Source organism: Lemur catta, chromosome 19, assembly GCF_020740605.2.
Source record: "Lemur catta isolate mLemCat1 chromosome 19, mLemCat1.pri, whole genome shotgun sequence".
NCBI classification, from domain to species: Eukaryota; Metazoa; Chordata; class Mammalia; order Primates; family Lemuridae; genus Lemur; species Lemur catta.
This window is the reverse complement of record NC_059146.1, coordinates 17,734,431-17,748,668: the sequence shown is the minus strand read 5'-3', so window position 1 is coordinate 17,748,668 and position 14,238 is coordinate 17,734,431. Positions and strand designations below refer to the sequence as shown.

Genomic DNA, 14,238 nt, shown 5'->3' with positions numbered 1-14,238 from the left:
CTGTGGGAAGACAGCTGGTCTGCAACAGAATTACAGGTCAGGAGGTTAGACACATTTCCCTGAAAACAGAGGACACACCAGAGTCAGGATCAGTGAAAGCCATTTAGGGAAAGGAAAAAGCATAAAGGTGCTATTTAAGGGAGCAATTGAATGAGAGGGTAGATGGTGCTAGGGTAGAATAGAATAACTACCAAATATGGAGGAAGAGGGTGGGAAAATGAAGGGAGACAGAAACAAGCACAGCAGAACACTGCCCCTACAGCCTCCACTCAAAATATGGAGAGAGACAATGCCACCAGCCTATTCCCCAGCTCCAGGGTTTGTCGTCTGACGCTTTCACCAGTATGTGCACGGAGTTGGGAGAGCTCTGATCATGCCAGGATATTGGACATTTAACATGGCTTTTATGCTTAAGAGGACACAGTGAGATATTATCAAGTTGGAAGAAGACATTAACCTCTTGGAATTAAAATCTCATTAAGGACAGTGGCTTACATCTATTGCAGTCCAAATTCTGCAAATGCCTTGAGGGTCTGTTCTTGATGAAGAAGCACTATGAGAGGTATTATGGAATAGAGGTTTGAAATTAAAGAAAGACATATTCTCAGCTCCCAGGTAGTTTATTATATAAGACAAGGGTGGTGAACAGAAGACTTAGATAAGCCTGTAACACAAGGTGACTAAGAAAATTGATACACTTTTTCACAAGATGGTGCCGAAAGCGAAGAAGGAAGCTCCTGCCCCTCCCAAAGCCGAAGCCAAAGCAAAGGCTTTGAAGGCCAAGAAGGCAGTGCTAAAAGGCGTCCACAGCCACAAAAAAAAAAGAAGATCCGTATATCACCCACCTTCCGGCGGCCAAAGACACTGAGGCTCCGGAGGCAGCCCAAATATCCTCGGAAGAGCGCCCCCAGGAGAAACAAGCTTGATCACTATGCCATCATCAAGTTCCCCTTGACAACTGAGTCTGCCATGAAGAAGATAGAAGACAACAACACACTTGTGTTCATTGTGGATGTCAAAGCCAATAAGCACCAGATCAAACAGGCTGTGAAGAAGCTCTACGACATTGATGTGGCCAAAGTCAACACCCTGATCAGGCCTGATGGAGAGAAGAAGGCATATGTTCGACTGGCTCCCGATTACGATGCTTTGGACGTTGCCAACAAAATTGGGATCATCTAAACCGAGTCCAACAGTCCAACTGGCCAATTCGCCAATTCTAAATATATTATCTTTTCACCTTTAAAAAAAAAAAAAAGAAAATTGATACAGAGGAAGTAGTAGGAGAATCAAAAGTAAGAGAGAGACAAAGATTGGTGAAGAAAACATTGAAATTTTATGACGAATGAAGGAAATATTACAAAAGACTTAGGAGGGCATTAAAACAGAAAGAAATCACATAAGCATAGGCACCATAAGATTGTTCTCTTTCTCTCTCATACACACATATACTTCATTGTAAAGTACTCTAAGGTTTCTTTATGAAATAAGACAACCTATCATGTTCAATTTCTGACAGGAAATGGATGTTAAATATATTTTGAATAGTTGAAGACCCAGTTTCTATATGGCCTACGGAATGATAAAGGGAAAGAACATGGGCTTTAATGCTAGATAGATTTGGGTTCTAATTTTAATCCATTTCTTTGCTGTGTGACCTCAAATAAATTATTCAATCTCTGAGCAGTTTTCTTATTTATAAAAATGAGGACTATAAGAATGGACTTGCAAAGCTTAAGGATTAGGCAGATGTGGTAATACACTTGCTTGGTAAGGGCTAGGGTTCTGCTTTTCCTGGTCTTCACCCTTGGCCTGACCAAGTTGGTGCAGCTGCTTGCTGTGTCCTTGGTAACACCAGAGGGCAACATCATCCCATTCTTATAATCAAAGGCTTCCAAGAGTGAATGCTTCTTTGCAGACAGGATTTTTCTAAATGCTTTGAGCAAGGGAGGAAATAGAAACTGTGTTCCAGAATGTGAATAGGGCAATGAGGGATAAACCCTGGAAGGACTTTGGAGCAGCTGCTGTGTCCCTCTGTTGGCAACAGCTGTGTATGCAGACACCATCGGAAGCCACCACTTAGCCATCCATTTCTGCCAGCTGGGTGAGGAGGACTTCTGGTACTAATGCAACAACAGAACTTTAGATTGGGAATCTAAATGAATCTGTTTGTTTACTACTAGAAAAGCACTGTGCTTGTATGATATATCTGAAAAGCCTGGTGGAATGTGTTTGCTAGAGAGTCGGAGCTATGGTGACCATGTGTTCCAGTTTGCCTGGGACAGCCTGGTTTATGCTTGTGGTTCTGGAGTAATTATTAGTACCCCCTTTTACTCCCAAAGTGTCTTGGTTTGCAGGATAAGTTATATTGCCATCCCACTCAGAACAGTAAGAGGGATACTCACTAATAGTATCAATCTGACCTAGCCAGAGTCCTTGGGTCTGGTTAAGCTCATGCATGGGCTTTGGAGTCAGAAAATGACAGATGTATCTGGGTTAAAATCCCTGCTGTGTGTGTCAGTGGCAAGTTATTTAACCTCTTTAAGCCCCAGTTTCCTGACGTATAGATTAGGGATAATAACAGGATGTGAATGCACTGTCCCATTTAATCCTCCTAATTAAAGTGCATACCAGAGTCTCTGGTACAGTGATACATCAGTGCTACCCTTGTTATTATTTTTAATATTCACCATAAGATTTGAGCTGTTACCTTAGCTGTATTGATTGGATCTCTAGAAGTGAAGGAATTGAAGACAAGAGTAAAAAAATATTGCTCAAGGTTACAAAATTATTACTGAATTGTTCAAGGTTAGAGCCAAACAAGCACCCATTTCTCAGAACTGTCTAGTGCATTGAGGTGGTTGCTGTTTCTCTGGAGATCATTCGGTATTAAAGATGTGACCGTCTCTGTCTTAAAGCCAGTACTGGGCACGATGTTTTTCTGGAGTTTAGAGAACAGTAGACATTTGACTATTCTACTGCGTTTTTCTTACTTAATTGCAAAATATTTCAAACACATGAATAAGAATAATCTTGTAATGAACACCAGTGTGTGTACCTCTATTAAATCCTAACATTATTCCACACTTGCTTACATTTTTTTTCAAAGAAATTAAATGTTGAACATAATTAATACCTGTGCACTCCTCTTGTACACAGGACTCTTATTTATTAGATATTATTTAACAGGTTTTAAACCTTAATTTAAATGATATCATACTACACACCCCTATCTGCAACTGTTTTGGGATTTATCCATGCTGGTAAATGCTATGTAGCCTGCCATTATATACATTTTCTGCAACTCATTAATTCATTGTCTTCGTGATAGACATTTTGGGTTGTTCCAGTTTTCTGCAATTATAGACCATGCTTCAGTGAACATCCTTATGCATATAACCCTCCTATGTATGAAAATTTTTCTAGGAGTTATAGCCCTAAGTGAATTTGCAGCGTCTTGGGGTATGAGTATCTTCGACTTTATTCAAGATTGCCAAATTTTGCCAAATGTTAAAAGTCTTCCAAAGTGATTGTTTCTATTGTGTTTAAAATTTTTTCCCAGATGACATTGTTTAGTTTAAAAAAAACCCATGGTTAGTCCACCAACGAAGTAACAGAAAAAGCACACTCAATGTAAAGCATATGTACTTTCAAGAGGCAGGGAAATAAATATTTATTGGATGCCTGCTATGTGCCAGGCCTTGAGCTAGGTGCATTACATTTGCTTTTCCAATTGCTTTTCAATTAATCCTGTTACCTATCAGTCATCAAATCCTCCTTTCTTTTCTTTTTTAAGGAATTGGAGGGTTTTTGTTCCCCCGTTTAAGAGACAGGGTCTCGCTATGTTGCCCAGGCTGGTCTTGAACTCCTGAGCTCAAACGATCCTCCCACCTTGGCCTCCCAAAGTGCTGGGATTACAGACATGAGCCACCGCACCCCCAGCCTCAAGTCCTCTTAATTATATCTGAAAAACATCTCTTCCTCTATTCTTTACCCCTTCTATGATTTCCTTGAGAAGTTTTTTTCAAAAATGCAGATGACAAGGCCAGGCACGGTGGCTCACGCCTGTAATCCTAGCACTCTGGGAGGCCGAGGTGGGTGGATTGCTTGAAGTCAGGAGTTCGAGACCAGCCTGAGCAAGAGGGAGACCCCATCTCTACTAAAAATAGAAAGAAATTATATGGCCAACTAAAAATCTATATAGAAAAAATTAGCCGGGCATAGTGGCGCATGCCTGTAGTCCCAGCTACTCGCGAGGCTGAGGCAGGAGGATCGCTTAAGCCGAGGAGTCTGAGGTTGCTGTGAGCTAGGCTGACGCCACGGCACTCATTCTAGCCTGGGCAACAAAGCGAGACTCTGTCTCAAAAAAAAAAAAAAAATGCAGGTGACAGTTGCTGAGCTAAACCAACTTATCTCCTTGCTTCTAGTCTTTGCCGTTGTCAATCTGTCCCTTGCAGTTGTCATTTTCCTAAAAGCACAAGTGGGATGATGTCACTTCCTCCTGTGGAAGCTGTTTTAGAAATTTTTCCATTGACTAGAGGATGAACTTCCAACTTTTTGGCTGGGGCCATATTTTGAAAGATTTTGTTTTCCAGCCTTACCTCCTTCCCACCCCTTCACCCTGCATCCTGCCAGCACCTGATAGAGTAGTTTTGCAAACGGGCTGTGCTTTTCAAATTGGGAAGAGCACAAGCAAAGCCGTGGAAGTTTAAATGTTCTTTCAACCACCCTGACCTCAGACAGATTTAACATAACATACAGTTTTGAGTGATTCATTCTGTCTGGAGTAGGGAGGGGAGCAGTGTTGGAGTTGGCTTACTGCAGAAAGGAAGGATTAATTGGATGATTTAGCTATTTGTCATGGATATGAAGACCATATATCTAACATAGAACTTAACTGGGACAGTTTTGAGAGGGAGAGGTTAAAATTTTCTAATTTTATATATTTTAAAAGTTATTTATCACTAGGGAACATTGGTTTTGTTATGTTGGTAGAACTATGAAATAGCTCTATTTTAAAACTGTTTGCAATAAAATATCACAACTTTTGTACATTAAACCGAAATATTAAAACTACAAAAACCTGGTAAATTTATCTTCAGTGCTGAAATTTTAAACTAAATTTACAATAGCATTCATAATTATGAGAGCTGTTTCACTTTTGTCAGGATGAATTTCCAATCTCGATTCCTTGCCGCAGATGAAAACAATGAGCTATCATTGGACATAACCTAACTTTCTCTTTGAAACATCCAAAGACTTTGATATAAAATTGGCATCATTTAGCACATGAAGAAGTTCTGCTAGTGGAGCCAACACAGATAGTTCTCACTTCATTTTTGTACATACAGGGAACGCTTGAGTGAATTAATTTAGAAGTTTGCTCTAAATGAAAAGTTATGCGTTACTGGAGCATATATTAGCACTAATTTCTGAAGGTGCATATGTTAAATCAGCTTCTTTGGGTACAGTCTTTATATAATTACTACTAACTTCTTTTTAAGAAAGAAGTACATTGTCTTTAAATATTCTACTAAAGTGTAATTCACCTACTTCACACAAAACCGCATAAAATATAAGTGTAGAGCTCAATGAATATACTTGGATCAAGAAATAGAACATTAGTAATACCCCATTCTCCCAATATTATACACACCTCCCCCCCAAGGCTAATCATTATCCTGACACTGGGCATCATCTTTTAGTGTTGCTTACTTTTGAACTTCATTTAAGTGGCATAATACATTATATGTTTTTCTTACTTCTGTCTCTTTTCCCTTAATATTATATTTGTGAAGCTCACCCATGTAGCACATAGCAGGAGTTTCTTTTCTTTGCTACTAAGTACTCCTTTGTGTGAATGCCACAATTTAGTCATTCTACTGTGTTTCTACTATTTCTTTCCAGTTTGGAGCTATTATGAAAATGCTGTTATGAACACTGTTGTACCTTTAGGGTGCATATGTAGTCATTTTTGTTGAGTATATACTTAGTAGAATTGCTGGGTCATATATTTCTCAAAAGGTGACATATGAATGGCCAACAAATATGGTTCACCATTGAGCAACACCAGTTTAAACTGCATGGGCCCACTTATATGCAGATTTCTTTTTTTTTTTTTTGAGACAGAGTCTTACTCTGTTGCCCGGGCTAGAGTGCTGTGGCGTCAGCCTTGCTCACAGCAACCTCAGACTCCTGGGCTCAGGCAATCCTCCTGCCTCAGCCTCCCGAGTAGCTGGGAGTACAGGCATGCACCACCATGCCCGGCTAATTTTTCTATATGTATTTTACCTGTCCATATAATTTATTTCTATTTTTAGTAGAGATGGGGTCTCGCTCTTGCTCAGGCTGGTCTCGAACTCCTGAGCTCAAACAATCCACCCGCCTCGGCCTCCCAGAGTGCTAGGATTATAGGTGTGAGCCACACGCCCGGCCTCTTTTTCAACCAAGCATAGATTAGTATTTGTAGGGTACAAAACCTGCGTATATAAGGAGGGCTGACTTTCCATATAGGCGGGTCTCACAGGGCTGACTAAAGAACTTGAGTATGCACAGATTTTAGTATATGTGGGGGATTTTGGCATATGGTATATGCAACCAATCCCCACCCAGTATACCAACGGATGACAGTATATGAAAAAATGCTCAACATTGCTAATCAGTAGGGAAATGTAAATTAAAGCCACAATGAGATATTATCTCACACCTGTCAAAATGGCTATTATTAAAAAGACGAAAAATAAGTATAAGGATGCGAAGAAAAGGGAACCCTTGTACACTGTTGATGGGAATGTAAATTAGTACAGCCATTATAGAGATCCCTCAAAAAACCAAGAATAGGATTACCATATAATCTAGCAATCCCACTTCTAAGTATTTACCCCCAAAATTTGAAATCAGTTTGTCAAAGAGATGTCTGCACTTCTGTGTTCATTGTAGCACTACTCACAATAGCCAAGTTGTGGAACCAACATAAATGTCCATCAGCAGATGAATAGATAAAGAAAATGTGAGACAGACAGACAGACAGACAGACAGACACACACACACACACACACACACACACACGCTGGAATACTATTCAGCCTTAAAAAGGGAAATTCTGTGATTTTTGACAATCTGGATAGAATCAGAGAACATTACACTAAGTTAAATTGGCTCAGAAAGACAAATACTATACCACATGTTCTCATATGTGGAACATAAAACAATGAAACTCATAGAAACAGAATAGATTGGTGGTTACAGAGGCTGGGTTGGGGCAGGCAGGGAATGGGGAGATGTTAGTTGAAGGGTACAAAATCTCAGGGGGAATATTTCTTTAAGATCTATTGTATATAAGGAAATAATCATTAGAGCAGACAACCTACAGAAGGAGAGAAAATATTTTCAAGCTATACATCCAATAAAGGGCTAATAACCAGAATCTACAAAGAACTCAAGCAAATCAGTAAGGAAAAATCAAACAATCCCATTAAAAAGTGGCCAAAAGAAATGAACAGAAGCTTTTAAAAAGAAGATAGACAAATGTCTAATAAACATATGAAAAAATACTCAACATCACTAATTATCAGGGAAATGTAAATTGAAACCACAATGAGATATCGCCTTACCCCAGTTAGAATGGCTTTTATTAAAAAGTCCAAAAACAATAGATGCTGGCATGGATGTAGAGAGAAAGGAATGCTTTTATACACTACTGGTGGGACTGAAAATTAGTACAACCTCTGTGCAAAACAGTATGGAGAGTCCTCCAAAAATTAAAAGTAGACCTACCATTTGATTCAGCAATCCCACTATTGGGTATTTACCCAAATGAAAAGAAATCATCTTATCAAAAAACACTTGCACTTGAATGTTTATTGCAGCAGAATTCACAATTGCAAAGATGTGGAATCAACCCAAGTGCCCATCAATTCTGCCACTGGGCTTGTTGACCTGCTCCTACCTGAGAAGGGGAAAGATCAGGAAAGAGATGGCGTGTGGTCATGCCAGGCCAGTAGAAAGTATGTGTTTCCAGGTAGGTACAGAAGATGGATCTGGCCCAGGCCCATACACTCCAGAATTGGGACGAGGGAACATAGTTGAGATTTGGGGGTCACAGGCTTGCAATTCCAGTGTGGGGCAAAGGGGTATTGCACATCAGAGAAATATGGCACCAGGCCACCAGCTGGAAGATATGGTGGAGTCTTTCAAGAGACCACCAATCCTAGGGAAACTACTTGGATTAAATTTCTCATCGATGAGCCTGTTAGGGAATTGGCTCCCTATGCCATGTTTATTATGGCTTCGTCAGTGGTGATTACCAAGAGAAAGGGAAGGTCAGCATTGCCTGGGCTGTCCCATAACCAGTTGTCTTTTTCTTTCACCCTTCTGAGTCAGAACTAGGAGAGAAACTGCAAGAAAGAAGGGTGTGATGTCAAACAGCCAACCACACTCCACTTATACTAAGCTAAGGCTAGTTGTGTGGGAGGAAAAAGGATCCTTGATCAAGTAAGTAAATAAAGTTTTAAAATAAACAGAACTAAGTCTTAATAAGCAAAAACTGTTTTAATAACTGAAAGGGACAGCAAGTTATGGACTAGGACTGCTACCCAGTGAGGAAGAGGATTAACAGTAGTGTTGAAAACATTTACTGGAAAAATAAAACAGTTCTGTTTATACCCAAGTTATTGAGACTGCTCAGTCAAATCGCTTGCATAATCTGACATTAATTCACTTCATTAATGTCATTCATCCTGCACCAAGAGGACAGAGCCTCTATCTGTGCTGCCCCCTCACTATATTCCTGGTGCTCAACACAGGGCCTGGGATATAGCAGACACTGGTCCATATTTGTTGAATGGGTAGCACATATGATGTTTTTCTTGTTACATTTTTGTGTTGTCATTCAAAAATTGCACACTCCTCATGATAAATTCTCTGAAGCTAAGCATCTGTGAAAAACTATGATATTCTTCGATTTGTAACATCTTTTGAAAAATCTAGCTTTCAATTCTAGAATCAAAGAAGTCATTGAAGTAAAACAGATCATACTTTCTAATTGGAAACTAGTATTAATCAATTTATAACTTCGACTTATAACCTAAATTGAGGGGAAAAAAAAAACCCAAAAAGTGTGGTTAGCATATCAAACAAACACTTTGTATGTCTACAGGCTTCTCTTCAAATGGGTTCATTTTGCAACTGGGAGCAGATTGAGTTGTTAAGAGTTGACTACTGCTATTCAGAGTTTAAAGTTTTGTGATATTTTATATTGAGAAATATTTTTTTCCAGGAAAATCTAAATATTAACAGCATTCAATAACAGTGGGTTTCACCTAGTACCATGATGGGCAGGCAATACAGTGGGCCAGGATGAAACTATTATCTGTTCAAGTTCAGTGTGACCCAAGGTTTTATCCACTTTTGGGGGGTGGTGGGGATGGAGGATACTATTTGGGTCATTTAACTGCTAAGTTGCCAAGAGAAACTTACCCTAAAATGATTTTACTTATAGGGTAGTTTCATGGCATAGACTCAAGAACGTTATTACAACAAGGTTCATAACAAGTCATTTATATTCATTTTCTTTAATAATACATTAAGGGCCTGCACTAAAGCAATCAAGCAATATTTTTTTATTTGTAGTAAACTTTTTATTTTAGAATATGGCTACAAAGTTACCATCTACCTCATACCCAGTTTCCCTATTAATGTCTTTCATTAGCATGATACATTAGTTACAACTGATGAACCAAAATCTATGCATTAGCTTAAGTCATAGTTCATTCATATTTCCTTATTATTAATTTTTTACCTAATGCCCTTTTTCCATTTCAGGATACCATTTTGGATACCACATTACATTTGATTCTCATATCTGCTTAGGTTCCTTTTGGCTGTGATAGTTTATCAAGCTTTCCTTGTTTTTGATCTCGACAGTTTTGAGGAGTACCAGTTAGGCATTTTATAGAATGTCTCTTATTTGGGATTTTTCTCATGATCAGACGGGGGTTATGGATTTTTGGAAGGAAGACCACAGATGTAAAGGGCGATTTTCATCACATGATAGCAAGGGTACATGCTATGAACATGATTATCACTATTGATAGTGATAGTTTTTATCCTGACCACCTGCCTGAGATAGTTTTTATCAGGTTTTCCCACTGTAAAGTTACTCTTTGACTTCTTTCTGAGGAGTACAGTATGTAAAGGGAGAAAGATTCACCCACTTTTGGAGAAACTCAGATTGCTCCGAAATTCCAATTTTAGTTTTATTCTGGCAACACTTTCTGCACCAGTGTCACACATAGGTATGCACACGTGCTTGAGTGTTCACACACACACTCTTTCTCTCTCATCTCTGCAAAGAGGTGTCTCAAATTCAAAATCCAGACTGCCAACAAGATCTTCTCCCTGTCCGGAAGCTTATCTGTGACTATGGAATGAAACCACAGATTGAAAAGGGAATTTTTTTTTTCCATTCAGGTACGTTCAAAGATAAAACTCAAAGATGAAGCCCAGACATGAAACAAGCTGCTAGTGCTTGTTTTGATAAAATAGAGATACATGATAAAAGTGAAATAAGGATCCCTCACTCATATTCTTTATTATGGTATAAAGGGACTTGCAGTTACAAAGCTGGGCTTCTGAAATGGTTGGCAGGTTTTTTTTCCCCCCTCTGAAAATCCCAGGGATTTGACCTGTTGGCCTCTATTTCCATTTGGAAGCTGCATTCAGCTCCCAATGAATCTGAAGAGAACAGAAATAATTTCCTTTGTACCCTACCTCTTCAAAGAAGGACACCCATTTGTCTATGGCCATACCACCCTGAAGCCTCCCAATCTTGTCTGATCTTGAAATCTAAGCAGGGTCGGGCCTGGTTAGTACTTGGATGGGAGAAGGCCACACATTTATTATTTCTTCTTTCCTTTTTATTGTTAGCAATTATGCAGAATCAAAAAATAGCATTAAAAACAATTAACAGTAGCCTCCACCACCAAAACTCTGATAGTTATTGGTTCTCACTGAAATGGAGGTCAGTGTGTCCTTTCATAGCCCCCTTTCTGAAATTCCAACTTGGCAGACTGTCTTAGCCTGTTCTTAGGAACCCAGTCTGTACTACGTTTCAGATCAAGCTTCTTATTCCTTAGGTAGGTATAACTAGCAGCAGTGCTGATGCAACTCCATTAAGGGTCTCCTCAATTTTTTCACTGAGAATGGGCTCTTCTATTCTTGGCCTCTCATTGCCTGGATAAGGAAGAAATTTCCTTTGGAGTTTCATTGCTTAGTTTTAAGTTATCTGAGCAGACTCTGATGTATTTTCTTCATGCTCCTTGGAAGTCTCAACAGAACTTGCTACTAAACATCCTCCCTTCTTTCCTGATATTTGGTTGATAAAAATAAACTAGAGAGAGAATTCTGGTTGATGATAATTAAGGAATGTTATCTGGGATAGGATAAATGGATTCAGGATTCATAAACTCTGTAGGAGATGCCCCTGGAGGAGGAAAATAAAGGACTCTTATTCTTCTGATATAGGAAGAACTGAGAGTATAGAACAGCACTGTCCAATAGAAATATGTGAGCCATATATGTAATTTTAAATTTTCTAGTAGCCACATTAAAAAAAGAGGAAACAGGTGAAATTTTAATGATCTCTCTTGAATATATTCAAAATATCATTTCAATAAGTAATCAATATAAAAATATTAATGAAATGTTTTACATTTTTCTTTAAGTCTTTGAAATCCTCTGCATATTTTACACTTACAGCACATTTTAATTCAGGTGCTAAATTTTCAACGGTTAAGGTGAAGCAGTCTAACAAAGTTGTGTTTAGCAGAAAGTATTTTCCTCTGCTTTAGTTTTTACATTTCAATGAATATAAATTAAATAATTTCATTAAGTCCCATTGATTTATTTTCTTTGTTGCCTTTGGGGTCTTAGTGATACATACTTTGCCTATACTGATATCTAGAAGAGTTTTTTCCTACACTTTCCTCTAGAATTTTTATGGTTTCATGCCTTACATTTAAGTCTTTTATCCATTTTGAATTAATTTTTATATATGGTGAGAGATAGGGGTTCTATTAAATTTAGTTCCTCAGTTAAGTTAATGCTAGACCTTTTTCAAGTCCTCAATGGCCACCGTATTGGACAGTGCAGATATAGATTATGATACAGAGCACTTTAAGGTAGAGAGTTTATAAAGGTGGTCTCTACCTTCTCTGCGAAACAGAGGTCAAGGGTACTGGTCGAGAGTTAGAGAGAAATAATAGGAGGCTTGAATAGATATGAAAAGGTTTCAATTGGCCAAAGTTGGCTAAGAAGTCACTGGATGAGTAAAGCCTGCTGGTTATGGCCGGGCCCTGAAGAAGCTGGCCCGTTGTTTCACACACAGTTAAACAACTTACTGTTTGTGTGAGAACACAACTTACTGCTGTGGTTGTGAGATTGCCCTAGCACCTCTTGGCAGTCCAGGAGCAGGAAAAATCCCACCTATCTGGCTTTTCTGTGAATTGGGAAGGTCAAGGGGTGAGTGAATCTAGGATGAAGGTATGGCAAAGTTGGATGGTGGTCCAGTGTGTGAGGAAGTGACTGGAATGAGGCAAGTCACCTAGTCAATCAGGTAACAAGGAGGGGTGGAGAGACAGGAGGGAGTAATGAGGTTCAGGGTTGGTGAGAACCTTGGGAAAGGAGAGTTCAGTTGGAGAGAAGATTTCATTGTCTCACAGTATGTTAAAATAGGCTCTTCCAGTTGAGAAAAAAGGTGCCAGGTACCCTCCTTCACTGCCTAAACTCCTCCAAGTGACTCTAGAGCCAACTAAAGAGGCCCATGGACCAAATCTAGTGATCACTTGCTTTTGTAATGAAAGCTTTATTGGAACACAGCTGTGCTCATTCATTTACGTTTTCGGTATGATTGCCTTCATACTAAAACGGCATACGCGCCCCCCATCCCCATTCCCAAACTGAAACCAAGTGAGGGAGACTTGAAAAGGATCATTTTGAGGGCATAACACCTGCTTCCTGAAATTTAAATGATGTAGGAACTGGTTCCTGAAAAAAATAAAAATAAAAATAAAAGAATCAAGCCTCATTAGCGGCAGCTGGTTAGAGTAAGGAGCGAGGACCACAGTGGCAGTGATGTGGCCCTGATAGAGAAACTTCTCCCTCCTCGCCTACCTCCCGCTCCTCATTCCTCACAGCTTTGTTGAAATAAAATTATGTGCCATCAAATTCACCCTTTGAAAATGAACAATTTAGTGGATTTTAGTATACAGTATTCAGAGTTAACTGTCAACATTATCTAATATATAGAACGTTTTCATCTCCCCCAAAGAGACCCTGCATTCATCAGTTATTCCCCACTTCTCTCACCTCCCAGCCCCTGGCAACCACTAATCCACTTTCTGTCTGTATGCACTTGCCTATTCTGAGTGTTTCATATACATGGAATTATACAACATATTGCCTTTTTTGGTCTGCCTTCTTTCACTTAGCATAATGTTTTCAAAATTCATCCATATTACAGCATGAATCAGTGCTTCATTACTTTTTGTGGCTGAATAACCTTTCATTGTATTTCATACAGCATTGTATGGATTTTGTTTACCCGGTTGTGGGACATTTGGATTGTTTCTACTTTTTGGCTATTATAAATAATGCTGCTACGTACGTTTGTGTTACGAGTTTTTGTTTGAACATCTGTTTATAATTCTCTTGGGTATATACTTAGGAGTGGAGTTGCTGGGGGTCAGTGTAACAGAGTCATATGTAACTCTATGTTTATCCTTTCGAGGAACTGCCAGACTGTTTCCAGAGCTGCGGCATCATTATGAATTCCCACCAACATGGGAGTGCAGCATACGAGAGTTCCAGTTTCTCCATATCTTTGCCAACACTTGTCATTGTCCATCTTTTTCATTATAGCCATCCTAGTGGGTGCAACGTGGTATCTGATTGTGTTTTTGACTTGCATTACCCTGATGATACTGATGTTGAGCATCTTTTCATGTGCTTACTGGCCATTTATATATCTTATTTAGACAAATTTATTCAAATCCTTTTGTCTGTTTTTTAATGGGTTGCCTTTTTATTGTTGAGTTATAGTAGTTGTCCTTGAGTTGTCTTAAAGGGTCTTTGCCATACTGGCTTGCTGGGAAGGGTGAGAAGGTCAAACAGAGACAGACTTCCAGGAGCCAGGGATGCAGAGCCATGTCATGTGCAGCCACTCCACTTGTTAAAGGATGT

General features: G+C 39.1%; 1 pseudogene; it reads left to right on the top strand.

Annotated features, from left to right (window-relative positions):
- The first annotated feature begins 687 nt into the window (after positions 1 to 687).
- On the top strand, positions 688 to 1,195 carry LOC123624756 (annotated as a pseudogene).
- Positions 1,196 to 14,238: the final 13,043 nt, after the last annotated feature.